Raw genomic sequence first — 25,747 nt, forward strand, 5'->3', positions numbered from 1 at the left:
TAGAAGGCCCAAAAGTGTGGCTTCTCTTTAAATGTCCACTAACACTAAATTGAGCAATTTTTTTGGGCCCATCAAGACAAGGGCCCTAACCAGATTTGACGGGTTCATCAATTACAGTATTCTGCATTTCTACTATTCTGTTTTCTTTCGTGTGGTGTCTGCAAATTCTGTAGCCCATTAACGTTATGGGTTGGGCTTCCTTCTGTTACTCCTTTGGGCCCAGTCCATCTCCAGTCTACCTTTTTGGGTCTTCTCTTCTCCCTGGTAAACAGTGATTGTCCATTCAATTATAGGCTTTTCGAGGAAAAAAAAAAAAAAAAAAGAACTGATTAGCACATCTAATATAATCTAAGCAGAGGAGAGTTAAGTGTCATAGACCAAATCAAGGGTTCCTCAATATTTGATGGTAATTATTGTTATCCATAAATTTAATTCAATATAAAATATCTATCATTAAAAATCTGTAATAAGTTTTAAAACAATTAATCTAAACCGTGGTGCAATTTTTTATAGTATACAGGTCAGAATGAGAAAACGTGAATAGCCAAAAGGGCATTGAACTCAACGGGGCTTTAATTCTAAAATGTGGGTTGTGCTTAGCGTCCAAACCAAGGGTGTGTAGTCTCTTGGATCACAGTGTGTGGATCTCCATAGTATCTTATGCAACGCTTTTCTTAGCTGGATTTTACATATAAGTGAAATAATGTTACATATAGCCATGCACAACAAAGCATCTTTGTATCACTGTGTGCGCCTTAGACAGAAGTCAAGGAAGTGCAGCACTACAAGTTGACTGGCTGAGTTACAAACTGAGAGACAGTTAAGATAGTTGTAAATTGTAATAGAAAAGATGCTTTCCTTCCTGGTTTTTTTTTTTTTTTTTTTTAAATGTAAATTGCAAAGGCCACTAGGCAGCGAAGTGTCTCTATATATCTCTCAAACACTAACTCCAAGGCACAACAGACAGAGACTGCATTGAGAAGATCGTTGAACTTGAGAGTTGAGACGGCTTTTCTTGGGCGTTTTCAAGAATTCCACCCATCCACAAAGCATCTCTTAGTATGTCCATAATATCCAAATTCCTTGGAATCTTATCAATTAGACATTGTGAGTATGTATTTTTAGCTAAGAAGCACGGTATGGATATGGACACAAGTACAATATGGTGATACAGGCAATTTCTGAAAAAATTATAACATAAAATGGCTTATATAACACTGATATGACATGAGTACGACGCGAATACAACATAGGTATAGTATCTTAAATAAATTGTCTATGCTTCCTAGATTTTTAGTCTTTTAATTCATACCACTGACAAGCTTTTGTATTTTGCATTCATCATCATCATCATCATCATCATCATTATTATTATTATTATTATTATTATTATTATTATTATTATTATATATTTTTGGAATATTCATGTGTGAGGATGTAATTAGTTAAGTGAACTACATTTTATTTTTATTTTTTGATAGGATGAACTCATGCATTGGATACTAACCACAAGAGTAGGTGGTTGATATAACAAAATTGGGTTAAACTTTTGTGTCAACTGATATCCCTATATGATACATTAACGATTATGTCCCCAACATTAAGTGAGCGTTTGGATTGAGATGATTCTTGCGGCACGTTTTCAGTTTCACGTCTTGGTTTTTTTTTTTTTTTTTTTGGCCGCACTTGTTGACTTTGGAGGACAAAATTTATTGTGCGTGTACTATGCGTGCACTGTTCACGCAATATTTAATATTAAAAGTGGGTCCCACAATACTATTCACACATTTAAAAATTATTTTACTACGGTGTTTTCAGCAACAATCAGTTTTTATCAACTTTCAGCAACAATAAGTGCTATCCAAATGGACCCTAAATGGCTGCTGATATGAAACTGTAAGTTTTTTGTAGGCTATCATTATTCTTTTTAGCAGCAATTGTTAATACATATATAGACAGGCTAGCATTATGGCTCTTGTTTTATCAGGAATTAATAATATAAAACCTTCTTTAAAAAAATGGTTTCAATTGTAATTATCGATGGACCTTATTGTTTATAGAGTTATCCGGTAAGTGAAAGAAAAGGACTTAGAAGAAGACCATCTAGCTATCACAACTATTTTGCATTGAATCTGTTTCTTCTTCATGTTTTCTTTTCTCTCCTGATACCATCTTCGTAAACCATGTCTTCCTCTGATATAGAAAGGCCCACTGTAAGGTTTGTTCATACAATATCAGAGTCTGGTCGCCCTCTCCCTTCATCAAGCCAGTGGAATTCTATAGAGATCAACTACAACCTCATCCCAAAGTCTGAAACTGCTTATGATTCACTTCCTTCTTCATATTCAAAATCCATTGAGTTTCATCTCATTATCACAGGTAAAAAATATTTCAAACGTTTTATTTACATTTCGGGCTTTGCAATTTTGCTAGTCCTAGCCCTTGTCCTATTGAAACACTTTTTGCCTCACAAACATGCCCACCATGGAACTTCAAGGAATCTCACACTTGCAATAAGCCAAGCTCTAACATTTTTTGATGCTCAAAAGTGTAATGTATATCATAGCAAGCACTTCATTTAATATAAGATCTTTTTCTTTTTCCTTTTTGATACAACTTAATTGTTTTTTATAAGGGAAGTTTTGTAGCATTGATAAACTCGTCCATATTAGGCAAAGGCGACATCCCTAATGAACTCGTCAGCCTCACCCACACGCCCATAGCCCGAGTGACGACAAGATAAGGTCGACGGTCCCATCTTAAAGCTAACGATTGCACCTTTAAGGCATCAAACACCTAAAGGTGACAACTGGAATATGTAGACAGGGATAAGTGGCTGATAGAAGGAAGCTAAAGGGAATAATAGAACCTCTGACGAGTCTGACATGGCCTTACTTGGCCTTCACAGCATAAGTATGTAAGGAAATATCTTGTGTCCCATGATTACCTCTAATTAAGGGAAGTCCTCTAAGAAAAGGACTCCGCAAAATATGCAAATTAAAGAGAATCTCTCCTACAAGGAAACATCTTTTTAACTAAGGCACGGATGTCAACCCTACACTAGAGTGGTGAAAATTTCTCTGACTTAACCTTCGGAGGGCCTTTGGCCAGTACTGCACTGGTACTATCTTAGGGTTTTCTTTGTTTTTGTTTCGCAGGTCTTGTTTCAAGCACATGAGTATTGTGCGGCTTATTGACGATTTTTGGCATCATCAGTTGGCACCGTCTGTAGGGAACTACGACTTGTAAGCCATACTATCGCTTCCCAGACAAAGAGTTGCATAGTGCTCACTCGCTCGATGGCAACCACTAACAACGCTCAAGGAGACAAACCACGCACGACCACCCTCAAGAGACAGGTTCAAACTCTCACCACTACCATGGAGCACCTCACCAAACAAAACCATGACTTAGAAGAGCAATTGCGCCAAAAGAATGCAGACCTTAATACTCAGGAGGAAGACCAAGAAGGCACTAGCTTTGAGAGAAAGAACCAAGAAGGGCCGAAAGGTACAACACCTTAAGTAGACCAAAACGACAAGACATGAGCCGCCCATCCATCACCGATATGGTTCCACCTCACATAGTCACCGAGATGCAAATGATGAAGGAATGGATGGACTTTATGATGAATGGAACGGATGGACTTTATGATGAATGCCCTTAGAGGACAGGTGTCTAGCGACCTCGATGACTTGGTCCATTAAACTGATTCGCCGTTTACAGCATCCGTCACTTCATTCCCTCTTTTACCGAAGTTTCATATACTGCAGGTGGAAAATTACGACAAATCCAAGGACCCCTTAGATCACTTGGAGTCTTTTAAGACCTTGATGCATCTTCAAGGGGTGCTAGACAGGATCATGTGCAGAGCCTTCCCCACCACGCTGAAGGGACCCACAAGGATCTGGTTTAGCAGGGTAATGCCCAACTCCCTTAGTACCTTCAAGGAGTTAAGTGCCCAGTTTGCCTCACACTTCATTAGGGGGCACAGGTATAAGAAGTCCACTGCAAAGAGAACTTATCCTATAAGGATGAGTTCATTATATAGTCCACGATTGGATGGGTTCGTCCTACAAAGAGACCTAGTCCACAAATGGTCGAGTTGATCACATGAGGGGACATTAAAAGCCACAAAGGAACAAGTTTATTAGTCCACAAAATGGATGAATTCATTATAAAGTTTATTAGCCTGCAAATGGATGAGTTTGAAATGGACGAATCAAAATTATTAAGTCAAAAAGTAAACGAGTCCATAAGGACAAGGAATGAACATACACATACCAACAAGCAACACACATATACTGAAGGCGACAGATATAAAATACCATAAATAAAGTAAATTTTTTGCAAGCAAAGCCCAAAAAACAAGAGGGCATTAAACATTGTCTGGAAGTTAGATCAAATATACAATAAAAAGAAAAGGCTAAGTTCAGGAGGCCGGGGCGTCTTGTAGGTTCTCATCACCCTTAGGAGGAAGGCCCTGGACATATTGAGCTTAAGGGTCTTCAGCATTCAAAGGGTTGGTCGAGGGGATCAAAGGGATGACAAGCTGATCCGCAGCAGGTTAGGCGAGGACGACACTATCATCCTTTGGATTTGACTTTGACTCGGTGGAGTCGTCACTTTCTTCAAAGATAGTATCGCCTGTAGGTGTCGACGGTAGGGGATCGTCCATAGTGACCTTGGATAAATCCAAGTGGGGGTAGACGAACTTGACCTGCTTTAGGCAGTCCTCAAACCTGTTACCATAATAGACAACACAAGAATCTATAAAAGTCTGTGAAGCCTTAAACTCTGCTACAGTGTCAACCATGACCATCTCCACCTGGCCTAGAAAATCCGTTAACTCCTTTTCCACCATCGCCTTAGCCTTCCTTTTTTTTTCTTTTTTTTCTTTTTTTTTTTTTTTTTTTTTTTCTGATGACCCTCCTCCTCCAGTTTCTCCCTTGGCTCCTTCACCTCCTAGTTGAGGGTACGAAGGGCACCCTTATATTGCTCTTACTCGTTGGTTAGGTTCTTGATGCGCTTATGCAAACGGGTAATCACCCCTTCTTTGGCGACATCCCTATCCTACAATGCCTTCATACAAACCAGCACCTACAAGAAAGAACATCCCTCAGCAGTTGATTAAAAAACGAGTAAAGAAAGAAAGAAAGAAACGTACCTGAGCAAGGTCAAAAAAGCCTGATACCCTCAGCTCTTCCATCACTTGCTCAGCACAAAGGTCCACATCCTTATCATTGATGATGGACTCCATCACCTCAACGGCGTAGTCCTTGTGGGCAAGAAAACAGTGATCATGTCCCTAAGTGATAGGGGCTAATGTCATCATTAGTCCCTTACCTGCCCTGTGGCTCTATTTGGGGGGCGACGACTTCTTAGGAAGCTTATCCTCGAGGGTGACAGAAAGCTTCTTGGAGGACAATCGTCCTTCCCATCAGCCTTCCTCTTATGGGCCCCTTTTCCAGCAACCTTAGGGGCTAGCGAGGACACACCCTCCCCCTTTGCCTTCTTTTCTTCTCTTTCCTCGAGTAGCAACTGCTCTCACTTACGCCTTCTTCCTAACTATCTCCATTTCTGCAAAGGATAAATGACGAGTATTAGATCAAGCGAGGACAAAAAGAAAAATGGTGAGAGAAAATTAAAAATACTTATGACAGCGAGAATAAGTATTTAGTCTATAAGCCTTTTGCTTGTCAGTTATGATTGGACAAACACTGGCTGAAAAAAAGAAAACGACGACATTAAAACACTTGACGAATAAATGAAAAAGTAAAAGCCAAAACGGATGGGGCTAAACCTGAATCTTTGACAATACCCCAAGTATTGTCAAGACCATAGGGTATCATATCCTACTCTTCTAGACGGCATACCCAATCTGTCCCCTTGATAAAGAAGTATCTGTCCTTCCAATTCTATTAGAGTCGAGCATGTCTGACACAAGTCTTAGCGCTTTTTTCCGTGTAGCAAAATGGCATATTACGATGTTCTAGGGTATATAACACCAAAAGAACTCGTCCAGCGAAAGCTAATGGTTCCCACCACTAAGACGACCCCACAAAATCTCAGCCTCTATAAAGACCCTCCAGGCATTTGGAGCAATCTGAGTGACGAACAATCCAAGAAAGTTAGCCAACTGACGGTGCAACGCTGTTAGTGGCAACGTTAGTCTCGTTGCGAACATCGCGTCGTACATACTAACGTTCGCAGTCTTCCCTGAATAGCACTTCTCAAATTTCCCAGGGAGACGGATTAAGATATGGTCAGGCATCTAGTAATGATCCCTCAAATTTTTAAATATATTGGCCATCATCTTCGGTAAAAAATCATTGACGGTCCACATTTGAGGAAGAATAAACAGACGGGTATGCCCATTCCTAGGGCTTCCTGAACTCCCTACTTCAAGGGGTCTCTCGTCAGCATCATTCTCATCCCCGACATCCTTTATTCCCTTGTCACCTTCATCCTCTCCCTCATCTATCTCCTTTTCCTTATCTCCCTCTCCAACATAACTTTCTATGTCCTCGTTAGGAGAATGGGTTGACATTTCCCTCTATGAAAACCAGGAAAGGCCTTCCTCAGGCTCATGACCTGTTTGGAAGGCCTCATCGTAGCCCTCTCCGTCACGGACTAATGACTGCTCATGAGTCGCTTCTCTAGACATTTATTTACCTACAAGCGACAGAGGTATTCTAAGTACCTAAGTTGACGGCCTCTCTAAAAAGTTACATGATCAACTAGAAAAAAAAGAAAAAAAAAAGGAGGATAGGAGGAAATAAAGGAAAAGGTGACTTACCAAGTAAAGCAGACAGTTTCTTGAAAGATGATGGTCTTAGTAAAGGAATGAAGACAGGGTAGTAAGATGATGGGAGCGAAGTTCTCGGAATAACCAGCTCTCTCTCTAAAGATCAACGATGAAATGGGAAAAAATGGGGAAGGAACTGAGATATATATAGGATGAAAAGTGCACAGAAGACGAAGCGACACCCTCATCTAGAACCTGAACCAATCCACTTAAGCCACGTGTCCAAGCAATTATTAAAGGTTGCTCAAGGATTCACCCATAAATACCCATCTTTTTTGATAAACAAAATAATAAATAATAATAGAAAAGCTACAATTTGAACTCCATAACCCGTTGGTTGAAGCCGACGTGGACATGGAGTATGGGGCAGCTGATAAGGGAAGTTTTGTAGCATTGATAAACTTGTCCATATTAGGCAAAGGCGACGGCCCTAATGAACTCGTCAGCCTCATCCAGACGTCCACAACCTAAGCGACGACAAGATAAGGTCAACGGTCCCACCTTAAAGCTGACGACTGCACCTTTAGGGCATCAAACACCTAAAGGTGACGACTGGAATATATAGACGGGGATAAGTGGCTGATGAAAGAAAGCTGAAAGGAATAATAGAACCTCTGACAATTCTGACATGACCTTACTTGGCCTCCACGGCATAAGTATGTAAGGAAATATTTTGTGCCTCACGATTACCCCTAATTAAAGAGAGTCTTATAAGGAAAGGACTCCGTAAATTACGCAAATTAAAGAGGATCTCTCCTACAAGGAAACATCTTCTTAACTAAGGCATGGATGTCAACCCTACACTACTATAAAAACTCCGAGATCTTTACAAACCAAGTTACGCATAATTTACCCCAGATTTAGCACTCTAGAGTGGTGAGAAGTTCTCTGACTTAACTTTTAGAAGGTCTTTGACCGGTACCGCACCGGTACTCTCTTAGGGTTTTCTTTGTTTTTGTTTCACAGGTTTTTTTTCGAACATGTGAGTATTGTGCGACTTACTGACGATTTTCGGCATCATCAAGATTCATCGATCCAAAATCCTCTCGGCCAATAACCTGAGTGGAACAAAAAAGTCGAACAAAGTCAACTGTTCGAATTGTTTAGACTTGTTAATAAATAATGAAAATATTATTGTTATTATTATTTATGGTTGAAAAAATTCAAACTTATAGTCGTTGTGCATGTCCACTAGCCACAAAATGAACTGTACTACACACTGCAGTACGTAGGATATTTGACGATAATGACACAAAAATAAATTAGAAAGACATTTTGGTAATTAAGAATTCGTTTGGGAACAACTTATTTAGCTAAAATTGAAAATTTTTTGTTGAAAATATTGTAAATAAGAGTAAAAACTAGCTGAAATAATACAGTGAGACTCATGAATAGTATTAAAAAGTGTAATAAGACCTATAAATAGTAGCAAAAATAAGTAGAATAGTAACAAAAATAAACTAAATAATAAAATGAGTTTACTTTAAACTCTAATTCCAAACGTAAATTTAGGGTCCATTTAAGAACAACTTATTTAACTGAAACTAAAAACCTTTTACAAAAAGTATTATAGATAAAACTAAAAGTTAACTGAAATAGTGCAATGAGACTCATGAATAATACTAAAAAATATAAAGAGACCCATGAATTGAAAAAAAAAAAAAAAAATACTACCCATGTAAGCTACTCAACGCAAGCCAGTGTTTATACTGATGTTTCAACTTTTATGCGTGGGAAGCAAGCAATGAATGTTGTGCTTTGGCAGGACAGTTGACCGTCTTCACACCAAACAGAACAACTGCTGAAGATATTTTAGGACAAAATTGAAAATATATAGAAAATTAACTGTTTTAGAGGACGAAATGTTAAAGAAAGATAACGAAAAAATCAGCAGTAATCTATTTTTAGCAAGACAAAAAAGAGCTAATCTAAAAAATATATTTAGATATATCCATATGTAGTCAAGATCATCGTTATATTATAGATAATTCTTTTAAAGGATGGGTGGGATGATCAACAAAAGTCAAAAATGTTTTAAAAATACTGCCACTTCAACTGTCGTGTTGATGATAACAATTGACAATGGATAACTGAAAGAGAAAGCATGCCAACCTTTTCTTTTCAATGTGGATTTTACACATTAATGTAGTGTTGGTAGAACTGAGAATTAATTTGCAAGACATTGACACTCGCAAAATAGAAACATGACACTTTTAAAAATTCGTTCTAATTTTAGATTTGTGAGACAATTACCAGTTCGCACTTGCAAACTTTTCGATCATCGGGGGAAAAAAAAAACAGTTATTTAGATCATTTACTACCAGCCCCTTCCCACTATAAATGCCTATCATTTCCCATGAATTAAACCCTATGCACCCACCTGATAGGTGAGATAATTGTATCCATTATTAAGAGAGCCAAACACCATCAATTTTCTACACTCTCCCATCTCACCATAGCTAAACTGTGAGAGTAGATTATCTCAATCACAATTATCACCATCCATTGAGTATTGGGAGTGAATTGAATTGTTGGGAGCCTAGGAACCATTGGAGCTTGCCAATTTCAACCATGGTGGGGTTGAAGGTTTTAATTAGATAAATTCTCATAATGAAATTATATATATATATATATATGGAAAAAATTATATTTTAAACCTATAATTTAGAAACATGTAGTTTTAAAGGAACAATTTAAACCTTAAGATTTCAAAGATTAATAAATTAAATTGCAATTCATTTAAGTATAATGGAATTGTGTTTGGACTTATAAAAATAAAAATGAAAAAACTCTGCAGTTTTATTTGTCAATTTTGAAACCATATGATTTAATATGTTACACTAATAAATTATATTCTTTTTTTAAAATACTTTTAAAAAAAATGTATCATTGCAAACATGAAAAGATTTAATTCATTGTGAAATTTTTTTTTAATAAACAATAATACTTATTAGAATAGACACGAAAATAGTAATATTAGTGTTTTAGCTGGGATTTATAATACATTATATAACTAGAATACAACTACAAAATAATTTAACCTTTTTAAATTTTAGTTAGTTTAAGCATACATTAAAAACTAATTGATATTTTAGTCAAATAACAAAATTAATAATTATAGATTAAATATCATAAGTTAAAATCATATCATATCTATTAAAATGTCTATCATAAATAAAGCAAATAAAGCACGTAATTATTATTATTATTATTATTATTTTTTTTGAGGAGAAATAAAGCACGTAATTAGAAAGGGACAACAAGTAAAGCAAAAGTTGTCTCCTCATTCCACAGCCCCACCAAACGAAGTGCCTTTTACTGCTTTTACTTAGTTTTATTATAGGTAAAGTATAGTCCTCATATCAATCATGCATCATCCGTGTAACAGTGAATTCATAAACTTATATTTATTAATTAGTTTACATAAGAGAGGAGAAATATACGATTTAATGTAGAGACTGTTGATGGATAGCTATCCACTGACCAAAGATTTTGTTGAAGAATTTGACCAGAGAACTAGGAGCAGTTATATGGTGTACCCGGCATATATGCCGGGTACATAATATAATTTTCAAAGAACTAGAGGTCCCTGATTTATTATTTCATTTATTACTTGCAAATTCATTTCAAATAGTGTATATATATTAGGTTGGGTTCAAGTTATACTTGATAGAACTCTAAATAATGTTTCACCACTCAATATTTTTTTACTTAAATGCGAATATTGACGAATCCACCGTTAGATTACATTATCTTTATATGTTCTTTATGCTTACAAATTTTCATGGTGATCAAAGATTAATAGTCATGTTATCAATTAATTACTTAAATTTAAATTTTTGTAGTTTAAAATAATATCTAAAATATGAGTTTATGAATCGAATAATAAACTAACATCCAATTGAAATGAAAATTAGCAAGAGTATTAAAAATATACAAAACATGTAATTCAACGGCAGAATTTTCAAAATATAAATTTTATAACAAGTTATTGAGTGGTGTAACATTACTTAGAGTTAGAGTTACACTAAGTATAACTTGAACCCAACTCATATATATATATATATATATTCTCAAATCTCAGCAATTGAGATTCAAATCATGTGTGTTGAGGATTCATTTCTATTCTTCTGGTTTTTGTTCCTTTGGATATTTGGACTCAGATTCTTTTATTCCAAAGACTTATTATTATCAAGGTCATGCTTTTCGGCCGGTGAGGTGTATCTGTTCCGTATTCGATTCTTGCTGTAATTATTGTAATTATAATATTATTATATTATATAACTCTCGCCCTTTTGGTGGAGGGTCCATCTTTTTTTTGTCTCTTCTACTTTGTTTCGAGTGCAAGATAAAGTATTCTCCAAAAAAAAAAAAAAAAAAAAAAAAAAAAGAAGAAAGTGTGCAAGATAAAGACTTTAAAAATGTTCGTTTGTGAACAGATTTTTTAATTTTTTTGCTTGATATGTGCTAAAATATAGTCGTACATTAAAGAATGAGATCTCCTGCGCCTCAAGCCCATTAACTTGGCCAATGAATGATGAATAACGAGTCACCCATCCGATCTAAATCAATCATACAAAGAAGCAATAGTGGAGCTATAAAAATATATAATTTTTTTCAAGATCAAGTTAAATATATCAATTGGACTCAAAAAAAAAAAGTTGAATAATTTTTAATAAACAAAATGCAACACACACACTCAATAATTTTTTTCTTTTTGTATCTTTTCTTCTAATGGGAAAAGAGCTATCTATGGATTCTTATATCCCTATTCCTAATTCTCCGTACCCAAAATGAAAAATAGTTTGTTTTTAAAAAATAAATAGATTTCTATTAATGTGATTTACTAATAAATATTTTGTTTTTAAAAAATAAATAGATTTCTATAAATGTGATATATTTTTTGTTACGTTGGAATTTCTATCGTGCAAAGGTCCTATATGAGACCCACGAATAGTAATAAATCATGATCAAAATATTTGAGTAAAAATCAAGCTTTTGCTCATCAAGGAGGTCACGGTTATCCCTGGAAGTATAACAAAAAATATATCTCCCTTCTCTATTGTTTTATGTCCGAAGTTGTATCAAAGTACTTTTCAACAACTCCACAAGTTGGTCTCAACCTCTGAGGTACAGTAAGTAGGTATCTCCTTCTTTTGTGTTGGTCCCAAATGTGCACGATAATGAGTAGTGATCACATACTACAATCTCGTGTCTATCGATAATGAATTGTATATGAATGCAAATGAGGGTTGGTATTTATAAGAAAAGTTGCACCCCTTGGGAATAGACACATGTATGAATAGATATGTCAACCCCCAGAGATACAGCCTTACCCAAATACTGATTATTCTTTAGAAAAACAAATATTGCGTATTTGAAGCAACACTATTCACTTATTATATGTGTAATAGTGCAATATATTATAGTGTAATCACCCATTACAACCACAACCACAAACAAACATTTTGCAGGTGTTGCATTTGCTATTAAGTGTATTAATCAATTACATTTTTCACAACTGACCAAGGCCATTGTCTTTGAGTATGAAAGACCCTGCTATGCCCAACAAGACCGGTTTCAAACCTTTCTTTTTTATTTTAATTGGCAATATGGATGATCTTTTGATTTTGTGACTATTGACTGCAATGTAAGATATATTTGGGAAATATAAGAAGACCCAAACCTAAATATGGGTTGGTGGTGGAGTTTAATTCAAGTGTGGTAGGACACTGTATATTGGTAGCAAGAGGGGAGAGTGGGGCAGTTTTGGGTTTAACGGTGAGTTAGTTTGAGTTTTTTTTTTTTTTTTTTAATGAAAATATTTATTTTTTTAGTGACTGATGAGGTAACATAATTTTAGCCTTTTATTTTAAAAAGAAGATGGGGATTAAACGAATTCTATCTGGTAGAATACCCTAAGAATTTTAGAGAATCTTAATCCTTAAACTTGTGTTATTCTCTTATACCTTCTATGTAAAGATGTAAGACATGTGAGGGCAATGCTTTTAAGTAGGAATGACAACAGAACAGTGTTGGATCATGGGTTCTTAGTCCCCATCTCGTTCTTTCTTCGGGGTAATGGGATAAGAGTAGGAAGGTCGGGTCCAGGACAAGTTTGAAGATATTTTACTAACCCTATTGATGACATAAAGATAAAACAACGAAGGAATTAAAGACCGCAAGAGTACTAGAAAAAAGAAGTATAAACAAGTGTGAACATTGTAAATATTGTTTCCACTACCTAGAAATCAAAGTTTTCTTCCAATGTTGTTTATGGTTGAAAATTAATTCCACTACCTAGAACTAGAACATTTATATGTTTTCATTACTCACCACTTGATCACTTGTGAAACTCATGGTTTTGTTAAATATAAATTCTTACCATATGTGTATAGATTTACAATAGGAATTATAGGCAAGATTTTTGATTTGAACCTCAGCCATTGAGCTTTTACTTTCCTGAACAATTTTTTTGGTTATTGTTTTGTTTTGTTATTTGGGTTTAATATTGCAGAGATAATTCATATGATTCTCATCTGACATCTAACTTTCCCTTCCGACTTCCAAGTGCATCAATCAATTCTCTAGCCGCTGGAATGATGGATCTGGTCTGAAAAATCCCAACAGGAAATTAAGTTAAGACTGCGCTAGGTTGAAGTCCTTGCAACTTACTAGTCTAAATCCAAAGGCAAAAAGGAAAGAATATGACAATTTTTTTAGAACAAATTTTTTTTTTTTTCTAAAAACTTGCTTATGAGGTAATTTACTAATTTTCATGCCAGACTGATTGATTGTAAACAAAATCTTCGTATGGCTGATTACTTAGGCATATGGAATGGGATATTGTTGGTGTGAGGATTGAAGCTTGATTTGATTATTGAGGAAATAAACCTTTGAGAGTGGTATAAGCAACTACGTAACTAAAGGTAGCAACTGTAATTCCTAATTCAGCCTCTTCCAGTAGGTATAAAGACCAGAACTTTCAGTAAGTTTCAAATAACTAAATCTACTCAAATTGTGAGTTTCAGTTAACTTAACTGATAATTGTATAAGAGATCTAAATTTCAATTTCTGCCCACCAAAAACTGATTAAAGAGGGGAGAATATAAGTTGAAACTCTTTTGACTCAAATGTATTTCTTAGATACCATAATTCTCTATTTTATTTTACTTTTGAATGCTCTATACACCTTAATTCAGAAGTAACAGGATTGGTTCCGAGCCATTACGATTGGTTCCGAGCCATTATGGCCATGGTATATGGACTTCTGGGTTCCTATGTTGCTTGTTACAAGAGAGAAACTGAATCAGACAACACAAAAAGTCAATAAGTTGCAACTATGGTAGCCAGCTTCACATAGACAGGACAACAGTGCCAGCAGTTATATATAATCTGCTCAGAAACATGAATATTATCTCATAGACCTTTTAAGATCTCTGAAGTCTGACATGTGATAGTTTCATGATTCATCACAGCAACTCGAAACCAAACCAAACCAAAATCAAACACACCAAATTATCTGTCTTAGAGTATTTCATAAAGGTCCAAATTTGATTCCTTAGAAACCATGTGCTTATCACAAAGGTTAGTGTTTAAAACAATAATAAAAGCACTAAAAATCTAAAACGAATAAACATATCAGGAATAAGAAGGTTCTTGTAGAGAGATCAGAGAGTGTGCCAAATGGGTTTGTCGGTCACGGTTAATCAGAAACACGGACCAATATTTTTCTCATCATATCTCGTCATTGAACTACCATTTCTGAACCAAAAAAAAAAATTAAATATTAAAAAGAAAAAAAGAAAGAGAGTGGAACGAAAAGAAATCATCAGAGACTTAGATACAAGTAATCACGAAACTAATCGATCATTTTGTTGTCAGTTATTTCTATCCTCACCTGACTTCACTTCGTTCCCATAAGCCAATAAACGTAGTCAGTATAACGCTATTATTCACAATTATCGGTACATCTAACAAAACCCTAAAGGAGAAAGAGAGACAGAGAGAGAGAGAGATGTTGAGAATGACTGGTGAGGTATAGAGCTAATTTATACTTTATAGGCGCTGCTGAGAGCGAGGGGGTTGCCCTAGATCGAGGTAAGGTATTATAGTCATAGTCAAATTTACACCGTTGGATTAAACTGGGCTTTAATAGTTTGCATTAGTGCAGGTTTGGGCTTCCAACATTTCGTCTTGAGTTCAGACCATCCCATTTGGGTCGACTTGGCCCATAAAAAGCCTCTAAATCTAGTTCCCTTTAGAGCATTAGAATTGAAAAATGCTAATGCCATATGTAAGGTGTATTTAGAATTTTAAACCTCAAAATCTATTGCATCAGGGAATGCTAAAGGTAAGAATTGCAAATTTTTTTAGCATTCTGCTATAGTATAATTGTAAAGATGGAATTGTACTGTAGCAGTATTGTAAAAAAAAAAAAAAATTATTATGTTTTTTCCCACGAAATCTTCTCTCTCTTCCTTCTTTGTTTCCCCATCTGCTCTCTTCCTTCTCAACCCACCACTAGCCACCACCACCACAAACCATACCCACCATCAACCAAAACCCACTCACCCACCTACCTTCCATCACCGTGAACCCTAACCCAAAATCAATCCGCCACCAACACCATAACTCATACCCATCCACAACTAGTACCCAAAGCCACTCCGATCAACCCACGAACCCAACCACAAAAATCAAACCCCAACCCAAAATCAGTCCGCCACCAACACCATAACCCATACCCATACACAACCAGCACCCAAAGTCACTTCGATCAACCCACGAACCCAACCACAAAAATCAAATCCCACCAAAATCAATCAAAACCCAACAAAATTAAAACTCACTGAAAAACGATCCACGATCCACCGCAGAGACCTTGGAGAAACAGACGGTTGTTGCAAATGGAAATGGAAAAGACGGGAACAGAGTCTGCGGGCCATCACTCACTTGTAGTTGCAAAGCTCAAGCCAGCCACCAACAAGGACAAGCACAACCCACCACCACCCACACAAAATGTGATTAAAAAAAGTTACTTAGGTCTAGGCTTAGGTTTGAGAGTGACGAAGGAGAAGAGGTCGGAAATGGAAGAGAAAAGGAGATGAGGAAGAAGAGAGAAAAGAGAGGAAGCAACGGAGAACTCACCGGCACGTGGATGGGAGTGGGGCGGCGTAATCTGGGTTTGGTCCGAAGCTTGAAGATTGGTCTCTTGGTCTTGGGTGTCTCTTTCTTCTAACGCTTTATCTCTCTTCGGGTGTGTGAGTCCGGAATTGAGTTTTGGCATTATACGGAGAAAGTTGTGTATGAAGGTAAACGTTAAGGGTGGGTTGGAAAGAAATAATATTTTAATAAAAATAGAGTTTTGGGATGTTGGAGGAATGGTAAAATGGTATGGTATAATGATAGAGTGGCTTTTTAGAATGGTAAAATAGAATAGAATTAGAATTTTCTGATGCTAATGCTCTTATAAGGTGAAAGCCTTCTATGTTAAAATAAAATAAAATAAAATAAACAGACAAAGCTTAGGTACAATACTGTAGACGTTGCTTCTTAAATTTTCCTTTTTAAATTCAGTCATATGGTTTTTTTCCCATGGGATAGAAGTTTATTTTTAAGTAGAGATGACAATGGAGTGGGGTTGGATCATGGGTCCTTATTTTCCTCCCCGTCCTCTCTCTTTGAGATGAAAGAAGAGAGGTTGGGTCTTGGGTGGGTACGAATGTATTTTACTAATCTTAATGAGATGACTCCAACATTGATGAGTATAAATTTTCTTCCAATGTTGCTTTTGGTCGAGAAATCCATTACCAATTATTTACTAGTTTGTATAGATAAACATCCCTGGAATTTTCCCAAGTGTTGGGGATCGTCCTAGTACAATCCTCATAGACGACCACAAGCCTATGGACGACTATTTTGTTAAGTATAGCTATTCTTGTCTTCCTGGCCTAGACGACTCTCATAGACAAGTCTGGAGTTCACCAATTCTTAGTTCATCATCAGTTACCCCCTTGTCCAAAGGTCGCCCAGAGTACTGTATAGCCTAACTCTTATTCTTTAGACGTGTGTCCTTTTGTCAGCGTTAGGTGTGCCATGTGTCATGATTCCATCGGAAACTAGTTACGTCGATTCACTTTTTTGAGGAGTATGCCATGTGTCATTTTTTGGTTGGTCACGTCGTTTCAGATGCCAAAGCCTATAGCCTATAAATAGTGGACTTCCTTTCCTACCCTTCACATTTTGTAAATTCTCTCCTTTGACCTTCCTCGTCCAGTGCCTCGTCTAGAAGTATTCCCTCGTCTTTAGTCGTCCTCTGTCTAGAGCCAGGTACTCTCTTCATCCTCTTTAGGTTTTCCTTAGAATTTCAAAATGTCTGAGATTGTTCTTTCTTCATCCAGTAATAGTATAGATAAGGCTATAAACGAGTATCGTGACTCCACTAGCTACACTGATTCTAGTAGCCGCCGTAGTAGTAGTAGTAGTGGGAATACCACTAAAGAATACATGTCTGGTGTTCCTGAGGTTCCCTTAGAAGTCTTCCAAGAACACCTTGGACAAGGGCAGCCTCAGGGTCTCAGGCTGGTATCTTGATGAGTGTTCCTCCGTCCACTCCTGTAGACAAGGTAGAGATTGTATATAGTTGTGCCGTAGGTATTCCTTCCAAGATGGATGAGAGGAGACTAGCTGCCTTTAGGAGTTAGTACCAAATTCCAGATGACCTTAACCCTAGGTTAGCCATCCGTGGAGAGTGGTGCTGCCAACCTTATTTTGGGATAGGCATCTATAAGGCTTACCTTCTAGGGGCTTAGGTTACCCCTAAATGCTTTTGCTAGAGAATTACTTACTAGGTTAGGCTTAGGAGTTTGTCAATTTAACCCCAACACATGGAGACTCGTTGTCTCTATGCTAGTTTTGTGAAGGGAAGTATTTGAAGGGGACCATCCTCTCACTGTGGACAAGTTCCTCTACTGTTACAAACCTTCAAAGATTAATCAGCCCCTCGACTTTTATCAATTTACAGCGAGGGGAAATGACTGTAGATTGATTAAGTCATTGGTTACATTTGACAGAAACTGGAAGACGGAGTTTTTCTTCATCTTCGGTTTCTGGACTAGGCACCCTGTTGAGGTTGGTAGGGATACATTTGCCCCATATACTGGGGAGTTAGGCAACCTTCGTCCTAAAGGTATGTTTCCCCCTTTTTCTTTTTTCTTTTTATTTTTTTTTACATTTATTTATTTATAATCGTTTAACCTTTTTCTCCCTTCTTTGTTTCAGCTGTTAAACCACCATCTTTGAGTAAATTCCATTGTGATCGCATCCATAGAGCTTGTTTATACGCTGATAGGAGCTTTCACTCTTTAGTGACCCTTTAGCGTCTTGCCACGTGGGGTCATGGTCTTGAACCCTCAGCTGAAGCTATTGCCCACGAGCTCACTGTTCGCAGACATGAGTTTCTTTTTTGCTTGAAAGTTATTTGATTATTATACATTCTTTAGCTAACACTTCAATATTTTTCTTTTAGGGATGGCGACCATGAAGGAAAAGAAAGGAAAGGAAGTTGTGGATGAGGTAGCCAGGCCTGAAGCTCAGTCTCAGCCTTGTCCTGCCGTTGGGGACAAAAGAAAGAATTTGTCAAAAGCTATTGACAATCGTCTAAGCCTGGGGTGGCTAAGCCTGGGCTTCCTGTTTTTCCTACCTCTAAGCAACCGTTTGTCCAAATCCATGATGTGGATACTGAACCTGCAAGAGATCCTCTATCCATTATTGTACCTGCTTTGTCCCAGCCCTCTCGACGAGCTTCCATGAACCTCCAGGAGAATGAAGACTTAGCTTGGGAGAGGTTTGAGTAGGCCGTAACTGGTGAGGACGTGGCAGTATGTTATGACATGTCCCTAAAATACTCTGAGCACTCTGGTGTTCATGATCTTTTTAAGGTAATCACTTTTACCTCATCTTATCATAGTAATATGTATATACGTATATATTTTTAAAAGAATTTCTAAATCACTTGTGTAGGCCATGTCAAAGTTTATAGCTGCGTCCAAGCTGAGATGGACAAGACAAGGATCCTGCTTGAGACGAGGATTCAGGAGGTTAAGGATGATTGCAAGCGTGGGCTGAGGTGGCAACTAAGGCTAAAGATGAGGCCAAGGAGTTGTAGAACCTAGTTGAGGAGCTGAAAACTGATACTATTGAGAAGGATACTCATCTTGAGCACCTCCAAAAGAGGAATGACGAGTTGAGTACTCTTCTCAGCAAGGCAAAAGAAGATGCGGTGGTGGAGTTCAAAGCCTCTAAATAGTAAATAGTACACTGATTTGTCGAACATCAACTACGCAGCGGGCTTCGAAGACTTTCGCATAGACGCTATGGAAAACTTCCCTGAAGTGGACTTTAGCTCCATTAAACTCAACCTTGGTGCTGCTACAAGCTCCCTCTTCCAAACGAGCTTAGAAGATATCAACATTAAGGATGATGCCACCACCCAACCAACCCAGGATGTTGAAGATGACCCCCTATAGTGAAAGAAAATTTTAATCTTAGTTTGTCTTGTTTCTCTTCTTTTTTATGAGGTCCATTGTTTAGGACCATTTGTAATTGTTCAAGTACATTCACTTATCTATATCACTTAGGACGAGATTTCAAACAATTGTTTAAGCTTTTCTTTATAAGGGTTTTTGGACGATGGTCATCTACCCTTTTCTAAACGTTATGAATGAATGTTTTATCTTCATTACTTCTTCATTTATTAAACATGTTGAATGGACAAACATTTTTTTACATTATTTGTTTTGAGCGTGGCTCATCCATGATGAGAATTTCCTCAGGTTTAATTCGTCTTGCAAATGGCAATGGTTTTCCCGGCTTTACTCATCCTAAGACTTGGCAGCTGGTTCTACTTTCCGTCCATAAGGTTTATTTTTAAGGCACAACTTTTTACTCGTCCAAAGATTGGATTGTTTTACCTGGCGTCCTATCCTATAGACTCTAAATATTCTTGCACACGCATTTCGTTGTCCATGGGTTGGACTAACATGTTTAAAGCTTTACTTCGTCCATTGTTTGGACGTATATGCCTTGAACTTGTTTTTCTTTGCTTTATCCTTATTTCGAGGAAAGCTTATAGACGTTACATCCCTGCGTCCAGAGATTTTTATTTGTCTTTAGGCCTCAACCTTCTTGTGGATGAAATTATGGAGATTAGATTTATATATCACAAGCATTGAAAATCCAAACCACATATTCATTATATAAACATCGTCCACAAGAATGGCACATGCTTAGAAACTAGTGTCTTTTAGGAAATTATAAATACAGACAAATATCCAAGTTCATGACTTCGGCAATAGTTGGGTTAAAAACTAATACACCCTTAAGGAGTTAAAACATAACATATAATGTTAACAGCACACATGCAACAGAAAACAACATAAATTTTGGCTTGTCTAGAGTGACAACATCTTGGGTGATCTCGTCCAAGATAATGCTCGTCTACACTGATATTTTACTGATAATACCTTCTTAGGTGCTCAACATTCCAAGGGTGCTTCAACTTTCTCCTATTTAGGGCTTCCAAGTAGTACGACCCTTGTCTTTTGCAATTGATAACCCTGTATGGTCCTTCCCAATTTGATGTTAATTTCCTATAAGTTGGGTGTCTGGTTGCCAAAGAGACCCTCAAGATGAGGTCCCATATGTTGAAGCGTCTGGGTTTCACCATTGCATCATATTGTCTAGACATAAGGTTTTTATACCTTACTGTCTTTTACTCTGCATCCATCTTTACCTCATCTATTAGATCAAGGTTAATTTGGAGTTGCTTTTCATTATCCTTCTCTTCATACTTCATCTCCCTATGATTGGCCATATGCATTTCTGCAGGTATCATTGCTTCACTTCCATAGGCTAGCTTGAAAGTAGTTTCCCCTGTAGGGGTTCTCACAGTCGTCCTATAGACCTATAAAACTCCTAGTAACTCTTCTAGCCACACTCCCTTTTCTCCCTCAAGCCGAGTCTTGATGATTTTCAACAAGGATTGGTTTGCCATTTCTGCCTAGCCATTTGCTTGCGGGTGGGCAAGTGAGGAATAATGATTCTGAATTCCAAAGTGTTCGTAGAAGTCCCTAAAAAGCGTGTTATCAAATTGTCGTCCATTGTCTTATATCAATACCCTAAGCGCCTCGAAACTGTATATAATGTTCTTCCAGACGAAGTTCTTGACATTTTACTGCGTGATCTTTACTAAGAGTTCTGCTTCCACCCACTTAGTGAAGTAGTTAATCCCTACTACTAAAAATTTTATTTGCCTAGTTCCAAGTGGAAAGAAACCCAAGATATTTAATCCCCATTGTGCAAAGGTCCATAGGGCTATCATCGGGGTGAGATACTCTGATGGTTGCCTGGGGATATTGCTAAAGCATTAACATTGATCACACACCTTGACATAAGCCTTTGCGTCTGCTTGAATAGTTGGCCAGTAATAACCTGCACGGACGACTTTATGGACCAGTGCCCTTGCTCCTAAGTGGTTTCCACATGCTCCTTTATGAACTTCCCTTAGCACATATTTTGCCTCGTCTAGAGCTAAACACCTTAGATAAGGCTAAGAAAAGCCTCGTTTGTATAACACCTCGTCCATAAGGACGTACCTGGCTGACATGATTCTTAGCTTTCTGGCCTCGTCCTTTCCCTCTAGAAGCCTTCCATCCTTTAGGTAAGCTACTATTAGGGTCATCTAATTTTCTTCACCTTCTATTTGTTGTACCTCTAGAAGATCTATGCTTGGCATATATTGAATTTCATCAAACTCGTCCATTGATTCACTTACTGAGGCTTCCATCGCTAATGTGTTTGCTTCCATGTTTTCTTCTTTTGGAATTTGAATGAAATTAGCTTCCTTAAATCTTTTCACAAGGCGTCTTACCCTACTAAGATATTTCTTCATCCGGTCTTCCTTAGCTTCATATGTTCCATTAACTTGATTCATAACCAGCTGACAGTCACCTTGGACGAGTATTGATTCTACCCCCAAGGACTTAGCCAATTCTAGCCCTTTAAGAAGGGCTTCATACTCTACTTCATTGTTGATTGATGGATATTGTAGACAAACATTGTACTTCAATTTGTCTTTTTCTGGGGACTACAAAACAACTCCTATCCCTCCTATATGTAGTGTAGACGATCCATCCACATGGACGACCAATCTCTGAGCTTCGTCTAGCTCGTCTAACTCCTCTTGACTCAGAGTGAACTCTGCAATGAAATCTGCCAATACTTGTGCTTTTGGATGGTACCTGACATCGAACTCACTAAGTTCTATGGCTCATTGGATTAGTTGTCTTACGGCCTCCAACTTATTCATTGCCTTCTTTAATGGATGATCTGTCAAAACATTGATGACACGAGCTTGAAAATAATGCCTTAATTTCCTAGAATCTGTAACCAAAGCAAATGCTAGCTTTTCCATCATGGCCTATCATCCTTCGGCCCCTCTCAGCATTCGGCTTGTATAGTAGACTGGCTTCTATATCTTTCCTTCTTCTCTATTTAACGCTGAGCTCATTGCAAGCAGAGACATTGCTAGATACAAATATAATTCTTCACCAGGTACGGACGGCTTAGCAGAAGGGCTACTGCGAGGTAATCCTTGAGGTCTTGAAAGGCTTTTTGGCACTCATCCGTCCATTCAAATGCCTTCTTAAGGACTTTAGAAAATGGCAAGCACTTATCAGTAGCTTTGGAGACAAACCTGTTGAGGGCAGTAACTCGTTCGTCCATTCAAATGCCTTCTTAAGGACTTTAAAAAATGGCAAGCACTTGTCAGTAGTTTTGGAGACAAACCTGTTGAGGGCCGTAACTCATCCGGTGAGGGACTGGACTTCCTTGATGTTCCTTGGTGGCTCCATATGTAGTATTGCCTAGATTTTATTGGGGTTCGCCTCAATTCCCCTATGAGAAACCATGAACCCGAGAAACTTACTAGACGAGACTCTGAAAGCACATTTGCTTGGGTTTAGCTTCATGTTGTACTGTCTAAGCATGTCAAAGGTTTCTTGGAGGTCGTCCAGATGCTTATCCTCATCCAGGCTCTTTACCAGCATGTCATCTACATAAACTTCCACATTCTGCCTAATTTGTGGACGAAAGATATGGTTTACTAGCCCTTGATAAGTTGCCCTTGCATTTTTCAACTTGAAGGGCATCACTTTGTAACAAAATAGGCCTTAACTGGTGATGAAGGATGTATTCTCTTGATTCGCCTCATCCATCCTTATTTGGTTATAACCTGAAAAGGCGTCCATGAAACTTAATAGCTTATGACACGCTGTTGAGTCCACTAATTGATCAATATGCGGCAATGGGTAACTATCTTTGGGGCAAGCCTTATTTAGATCAGTAAAGTCCACGCATATCGTCCATTAGCCATTAGCCTTCTTGACCATCACCACATTTGCCAACCAGTCCGGGTAATAAACTTCTCTGGTAAACTTTGTTGTAGTTAGCTTTTGAACTTCTTCTTTAATGGCATTGTCTCGTTCAGGGGCAAATACTTTTTTCTTTTGACGCATAGGCTTGAAGTAGATATACGTTTAGACGATGGGTAATGACACTAGGTTCAATACTTGGCATGTCTTCGTTACTCCATGCAAATTCATCAATGCTCTTCTTTAAGAACTGGATAAGGTCTTGCTTCATCTTGCTTTCCACACTTGCTTCAACCTTTGTATACTTTTTAGGGTTATTCTCATCCAAAGGAATGTCTTCTAACACTTCGATGGGCTCTGCAACAACTGTTCTTTCCTCAATGCTCATTGTCTGAACTTGTTCATCCATAGCCAGTATGGCCAAATAGGACTCTCTTGCTGCTAACTGATCCTCTTGCACTTGCCCTACCCTGTACTCCATAGGGAATTTGACTGATAGGTGGTAGGTAGATGTCACTGTCTTTCAGCTGTTCAGGGTTGGTCTTCCAATGATGGCATTATAAGAAGACGAATAGTCTACTACGAGGAAGTTCACTTCCCTGGTTATTTGCTGCGGGTATGATCCTACCATCACAGGTAATGTAATGGTTCTTACGGGTTGCACTTTCATTTCTCCAAATCCCACCAAGGGTGAACATACTAGACGAAATTGATCACGTCCAAGCCTTATTTGTTGGAAGGCGGGGTAATACAAGATGTCTGCTGAACTTTTATTGTCTACCAACACCCTTCTAGTTGTATAATTAGCAATGAGCAAAGTGATAACGATTTCATCGTCATGCAGGTGGTGAACTCTTTTAGCATCCTCGTTTGTGAATGTGATGGTAGGCTTGTCCATCCTCATCCTTGGCGATCGTCCAGAGAGTTGGACGTTTTGCACTACCTTGAGATATGTCTTTCTTGACTTAGAAGACTGTCCTGTTGAAGTACCTCCCATAATAACCCTTATCTCTCCAAGTGGAGGTCGTGACGGCTCTTCTAGCTTTCCCTTCAACTTCTCGTCTTTGTGATCTCGTCCAAGGAAATTTCTCAATTTCCCTTGCCTGATAAGATTTTCTATCTACTACTTCAAATCAAAACACTCATCTATGTCATGCCTATGGTCTCTATGGAAATGGAAATACTTGTTCCTATTGCACTTGTTGGGATCTCCATTCAATTTTTTCAGCCATTTCAAAGAAAGATCATCCTTGATTTGCATAAGCACCTATTCAAATGGCATGTTTAAGGGCATGTATTGTTGACTCAGTGTTGAAGAGCCAGCCTTCTGGTTGTCTAGATCTTTCTTCTCTCTCGTCCAACCCTTCTTTGGTCGAGGACCTTGTTCAGAGTGGCGTGGGAGATCTACTTCCATCCTCTCAGCTCTCTTCCTTTTTTAAGATATAATTGCGTCTTTTGTATTCATAAAATTTTGGGCCGAATGGACGAGTTTAGCCACGGTTTGAGGCTCTTGCTTGTAAATCTTGTGGATGAATAAGTCAGAGTTAACTCTATTATGAAAGGCCGCCAATTATAACTTGGCATCCATCTTGTCCATCGTCAGGGTTTCTTTGTTAAAACAAGTAATGAAGGACCGCAAACTTTCATTCTCTCCTTGCTATATGGTTAGTAGGTTGGACGAGGAACATTTGTGCCTTCGTCCTCCGATAAAATTACTAACAAACAACTTACTCAATTTTTCAAAAGAACTTACTGTATTCAGAGGTATCTTGCTGAACCACACTCACACTGGCCCTTTGAGGGTGGTAGGGAAGGATTTACACATAATCTTGTCTGGAACCCCTTGAAGGTGCATCATAGTCTTGAAAGTAGCAATATGATCGAAAGGGTCACGCATTTTATCAAACGAGTCCAAGGAAGGCATCTTGAACTACAGAGGCAAGGGGTGACCGTTGATGGAAACCGTGAAAGGGGAGTATGTTCGATGAACTAAATCCTCTATAGGATTTGCCCTTCTCATGTTCTCCCTCATCTCGTCCATGACATTCCTCATCTGCTTCATCTCTCCTTCCAATTGTGGCACCCTTCGTGAAGTGGTACCTTTTGATTGGCTTTCGGGCCTAACATTTCCTCTATCTTCTTGACTCTGGGCTTATCCTTTAGTGTATTCTTCATGCCTTTGCCTCCTTAGGTTAATCTCCCTGGTCAACTCTTGGTTTTGACAGGTTAACTCTACCATGGCAACTACCACAGATTGCACGTGTTGAATGGAAGACAGTTGCATGACAGGCGCTGATTGACGATCACGGTGGGAATTACTAGAGGCATCCCTACTCTCTTGATGGCCTGGGCTAGTGGCCCTTGATTTTGTTCGAACTATGCAGCCTTTTGTCAGAGAAAGAAACTACAAACCACAAAAATTGATCTTTCCCACAGACGGTGCCAACTAATGATGCACAGAAAATTAGTAGGCTGAATGCTTCGGGTTTCAAAGATCTAACCACTC

At 38.0% G+C, this 25,747-nt stretch overlaps 1 long non-coding RNA gene and 2 other non-coding genes across 3 annotated transcripts; all 3 read right to left on the minus strand.

Moving 5' to 3' along the window:
* Positions 1 to 13,909: 13,909 nt before the first annotated feature.
* Positions 13,910 to 14,844, minus strand: LOC136069688 (uncharacterized). Its single transcript, XR_010630907.1, has 2 exons — positions 14,709 to 14,844; positions 13,910 to 14,572 (listed from the first exon to the last, which is right to left on the minus strand). It is a non-coding gene; the product is annotated as an uncharacterized LOC136069688 (long non-coding RNA).
* On the minus strand, positions 14,201 to 14,292 carry LOC111996327 (small nucleolar RNA R64/Z200 family). The gene has a single exon (XR_002881227.1). It is a non-coding gene; the product is annotated as a small nucleolar RNA R64/Z200 family (small nucleolar RNA).
* On the minus strand, positions 14,635 to 14,715 carry LOC111996325 (small nucleolar RNA Z199). Its single transcript, XR_002881225.1, has one exon. It is a non-coding gene; the product is annotated as a small nucleolar RNA Z199 (small nucleolar RNA).
* Positions 14,845 to 25,747: the final 10,903 nt, after the last annotated feature.

This window comes from Quercus suber, unplaced genomic scaffold, assembly GCF_002906115.3.
Source record: "Quercus suber isolate HL8 unplaced genomic scaffold, Cork oak 2.0 scaffold_183, whole genome shotgun sequence".
Lineage (NCBI taxonomy): Eukaryota > Viridiplantae > Streptophyta > Magnoliopsida > Fagales > Fagaceae > Quercus > Quercus suber.